Consider the following 5,413-nt stretch of genomic DNA (forward strand, 5'->3'; position numbering starts at 1 on the left):
CTTCCTCTTCTTTTAACCTTCAAAAAATTTGTTGTGAGAGGTAGGATTCGATCAGCCAGCCTCCTAGTTTTCTTTCAGCCACCATAACCAACAGAGCCAATCCACTTGTTGTGTCTATTTACTCTTTTTAATGCTCTTATTGTTGTGCATCTTGTCAGTTTAGTTTTCTTTTTAAAAAAAATCAAATTAGGGGCGCAGCACGCCGTCCGTCCCGTGCGGCTGCTGCGCGATGGACCAAGTAGTGCTTGTCCCATGACTGCCGCATGCGTAGGAGTTTTATAGCACCACAACTGCGAGCATGTTGGGGCTGCGGTACAGTACATTTGCATTTTGCTACAACAGCTATACAACGGAGCTAAACTACTAGTATTCCGTTATATTGGCCATACAGGATAATGACAAATTGCTTTCTCATGCTACAATGACCGGTGGTAGGTGACCACTTGGCATGAGCGGTATGCTATATCAAAAACAATGAACAAAAAAATGACCGGTGGTAGGTGTTAGTACATGTTTCTTTTATCAAGCTTCATGCTAGCTTAACACAATTAAACATGTAGGCAGGCCCAACAAATAATTATGGCAATTGGATGCTCTTATATGACCAATTAAAGGCCCATACCAAGTTGTTTATGTTTTCGACAAATTTTGCATTTTCTGAAAATTTCTTGATAAAAAAAGACCGATAAATGGCCAGACGTGTCGCAACTTGTACTGTCTCAAAAACCGTTCAAATATGACATGGATGCCTACCATGGGAATGCCCACCTGCTTGCAGAAAAGTTCATGGATTTGAAAACAAAGTTGGTAAATTTAAGAAAATATTCACAAATTTGAAAAGTTCATGGATTCCAGAAAAGGTTCATGATTTAAAAATAGTTCATGAATTTTAATAAAGAAAATAAAATGAAGTAAAGAGAAAAAAATAGAAGGAAAACAGGACAAACAATAACCGAAAAAAACAACAAATTTTAAAAATTGTTCATCTTTTGAAAGATGTTTAGAAATTGTTCATGTTTTGAAACGTTGTTCAAATTTCAAAAAATGTTAGGTCAAATTCCGTTCATAAATTCAATAAATATTCGGCATTTCAAAATTGTTCACATTTTTTCAGTTAGAGTTTTGAACTTTCTTTTTCAGAAAATATTTCTTATATGTAAACACTGATGTGTCTTCTTATACGTTTCGCACTAAAGAATGATACAAGTGAATGTTCTGCGAACTGGCTAGCAGCGTACGGTTCTAAGTGTGAGGACTTGAGTTCAATTCTTCACGAGGACTCTTTTTCTTTAATATTTTTACGTTGCTTATATTGGACGTGGCTTAATGGGCCGGCCCGTGTAACTTGTATACGAAGTCTCACGACGTATTTTAAAAAAAGACCATCTTACCCATAATTATGAAGGGGTATGGAATAATCTGAGCCATTGATGTGTTTAAGAGGGTCTACCGAAGCAGAAGTGTAATTTGGAACGTACAAATGCACGGAAGCAATTTTTCAGCACTTCTATTTACAGAAGAGACAGGAACATGCTTCTCCAATTCAATGTAGTCAAAAGTCAATTGGGCTCACAATCTAGATGTACAACATATTGTTCCTACACAAAGTACAATGTAGAATGTCGCCTATCCACAAATCAAACTTGATACAGTTAAGTCTTAATTCTTCAGCAGCAACACCTCAAGCAAAATATTTCTAGATTAAGAAACACATCCATATGATGACTTCACGCAAACAGGAGATAAACGACCATCACAATTTGTCCAGATCTTGGCTGCTAGAAGACATGAGCCATCGGCACTCCGAGAGCTTCCATATAAAGAACAAAAACATGAACCAAATGAAGGAATTAATGCTGAGTTTTCAACAGTACAATGAAGTGATCTTTCTTTTAGATTGCTTCTAGCAAGAACATTTCAATTGTAGAGAAAGCATAGAGAAACAATGCTATTTCAAGGATAGAACTACATAACAAGTCAAGCAAGATCTGGTTGATATGACCCATATTATCGATTTTAGTAATGTACTGCCAGAAAGAAGTAAACCTGACATAGTGTGCAAGTTACCAGCTACTCCCTCCGTAAACTAATATAAGAGCATTTAGATCACTATTTTAGTTATCTAAACGCTCTTATATTAGTTTACAGAGGGAGTACAACGGAGACATAAAATGTGGCAATGCAGCGCTAACAAACATTTTTTTTCTGTGAGACACATGCTTAGTAGAAAGAATAGTATGAAAGTGAGGCTTTATTTCAGAAGAGCTCTATGACAAATTATGATCCAAAAAAAAAGCTCTTCATTATATCAGTGAACAGCCCTTCCATTTATTTTTGGGTTAAAGGGAGCTTTATTGCGTCAAATCAGTGTTCTAGTTACAATCATCCAACATACTAAAAGAAATAAAGGTGAAAGATTGTCCACCTGTGCAGCCCTGTTTTGTTCGCTTTGAATTTTCACAAAACGGTGATCATCCAGAAAATTGTGCATGGTCCAGATTTCTCCATGCAATTTTAGCATTACATCTTATAAATATCAAAGTAATGTCAGGTATGTACTTCTAATAAATTCATAAAACTCGAAAGAATATCACATAAGTTTTCTTGGAATTCATACCAGAAGCGATGGAGAGGAAAGAGTCTTGAGTATGATTGGGAACTTACAGGAGAAACGATGGACAGAGGGTGGGTCACACGCCAACAGGAGCTGTGCTATCTCTTTTTCCTGCAAAAAGACGACAGTTTTGTTATGCTTTGGTTGTAAATTCTGGGATAAGCTAAGCATATCAAGTTGCTGAACTATGCCGTATCTGGCAAGGGCCGCAATCTGATGGGGGGGCAGCAGCCCAGCCCTGTATTGTTCTCTGTATTTTCACAGCAAAAACTGGAGCAGTACAAACCTTGACAACAAAAACTGGAGTACATATCAGACTACACCTGCACAAAATAATCAATGCAAGCTAAATCAAAACATAACAGGAGTCCTACAAGTACATTTTGGGAATCCCTCGCCAAAGTTGTACCCAATACGCGCCACCAATGACTACATCTTACTCAGCGGGGGTGAAGAATTAGCATAAATTAATTGACACACTTTTCAGATTGTGACATGAGATCCTCATGTACCCAAGACTGAAAACAACCAGAAAGAACTTTCAAGAAGCAAAAACAGTATTTTTGTTCGGTGAAACGTTAGTTAGTACTAAGAACAAAAAGTCATCATTGTCATTGTTTGTCTAGAACATCAGAACATAGAAGCTGGTTAATCTGAAGATTGTATGCTGAACTCACCGATTGCAAGGAACAGGGTGTCGGACACGAATGGCTCGTTGAAGGCATGATTGCGGGAAGCTGATGGTGCCGGTCTGCGGGACACCGATGCCCAAATCATAGTATGCGTGGGTCTTGATTATTGAACACCTCCGCAGAGTCGAGGAGCCTCGGTGTTCGGCCAAGCGCGGAAGCTCTTGCGTCTGACGAAATAGTCGCCCAGCTGTAGGAAAGGATCTATTATTCTTGATGCTACTTTGGTTCTCCGGCCCCATCTCCTGCCCCACGCATGCAGTAGGTCGGCTGTTTCATCATCTCCTCCCCTCACGTGCTCCCGTGCGCTCCACCTTCCTCGCCTCGGCTCATCTCACCGCGGCAAGGATGCGACATAGCCGCAGTTTGCCATGTCCATCTCGGCCGCCATGGACAGCAGCAATGGGAGCAAGGCCGACCTCGCCCGGTGACGAACGCCTCCAGGCAGCGGAGCCATAAAAGCCACGGATGATCGTCCGGTCCGTCCAGAGGCAAGAACGTTGAAGCCCCGCCGTGACCTCCCAAGTCCCAATGGCTGTCCACCTCCATGGGGCGAGCCGGATAGGTTAGCCAGCAGTGAAAATTGGCCACCTCCCGCCGCGCGCATAGTCTGTTGCCGGCCAAGTGCGGCTGCAATGCTCCTTTCCCCTATCTGCAATGAAGGCAAAATAAAAAGAGAAATCGTAAGAGGATAGAAAGGCATCGGGAAGAGCCGAGTAAGGCCAGTGGCGTAGACGGCTGGCTTGCGAATTTTTTGGGTGGTGAACACCTTACGTCGGTCGTGACCTCCATGAGCACCTTTCGTGTGCCGTCTCTCTTGTGTGCACCACCACCTCGGACGCACGGAAGGAGACTATCGAGGGTTCTGGCAAGGCACTGGCCGTCGGCGAGGTAGGGCGTAGACGGAATTTGGGAGACGCTGGGAAGCAGCTGTGAGGTAGGATGTCGAAGGGGAAGCCCTTTTATAGGGCTATACATACCGGCAGTTTAGCGGTAGCACGCGGCAGATGGTGGAAGGGCATCGAAGCACTCAGCGACGGGTGTTGCTTGCCAGAATCGACGGGAGTCTTCCAGGACCGACGAAGCCAAAATATCTCTATCCAGGAAGAGGAAAAAAATTAAACAAAGCCCACTGGAAAAGCCCAGAAAGATCGCTGCTACATATGAAATCTGAACGTGTCGATGAAAGAACTCACGAGTCAACGTACGTGTAACTCAGCCCAAATCTACCTAAAGCAACAACCGCCACGTCAAAATGACACGTGTAAAACGGCCAACCAGGTGAATAAAGAAAACACGTCCTGGAATTGACCCACACACGCGTCGCAGGAAGAAAGGAAGTAACCTCCACGCGGAAGTCGCTCCCTGCATGTTCCCTGGTAACAAGTGTAAATTTTTGAAGGCCGTAAAAAAAATTCCAGAAAAACCAGGTAAATGAATCCCTTACGGGCCTAGTATTCTTAGTATGTAAACGAACTACAGTTCAATGTAAACACAATAATGCTGATGCTAAGAACAAACTTAGTAGAGTCGTCACGTTGACTGTTTTTATATAGATACTGAGTGTGGAGGATGTCGAGATGATGCCCAAACTAAGAGCATTTACGGCCGGACCTCTCAACCCGGCTCATACGACCAGGCGGGCCTGCCCGGTCACTAACCGGTCACATTTTTTATACAGACGGACGCCTCAAACGGGCCTCAAACGCCCGGGCTGGCCGGCACCCCCTTATCCAGCCCAAATATGGGGCGGATATGGGGGCGTCCGGGCACGCCCGCCACGTCAGACCCAGTCTATGCTAGCCCACCCAATCCCCACTTATATTCGTCCCCATCCGCTCACTGGAGCAAACCCTAGCCGCTTCACTCCACTCCCCTCCGACACCCGAGCTCACCTCCGGCGGCTTCCGACCTTCTCCGCCATGCAGGCAGCGGATCGGACTCTGACCAGTCCGGATCTGATGACTGGGTGTCATCTCGTGTGGGTTGGAGGAGGCAATTCCAGTCCGCATTGCACTCCGCCGCTCGCGGGAGGACAACGCCCCGGTTGACAGACGGACCCGTCCGTCGCGAAGCCCTAGCGTCAGCTCAGTGGGCGTCGGGGTCCTCT

General features: G+C 44.4%; 1 long non-coding RNA gene across 1 annotated transcript; it reads right to left on the reverse strand.

Moving 5' to 3' along the window:
- Positions 1-1,533: 1,533 nt before the first annotated feature.
- On the reverse strand, positions 1,534-4,220 carry LOC123064484 (uncharacterized). Its single transcript, XR_006430714.1, has 3 exons — positions 4,073-4,220; positions 2,665-3,955; positions 1,534-1,810 (listed from the first exon to the last, which is right to left on the reverse strand). It is a non-coding gene; the product is annotated as an uncharacterized lncRNA (long non-coding RNA).
- Between the last annotated feature and the right edge of the window lie 1,193 nt (positions 4,221-5,413).

This window comes from Triticum aestivum, chromosome 3B (genome assembly GCF_018294505.1).
Source record: "Triticum aestivum cultivar Chinese Spring chromosome 3B, IWGSC CS RefSeq v2.1, whole genome shotgun sequence".
NCBI classification, from domain to species: Eukaryota; Viridiplantae; Streptophyta; class Magnoliopsida; order Poales; family Poaceae; genus Triticum; species Triticum aestivum.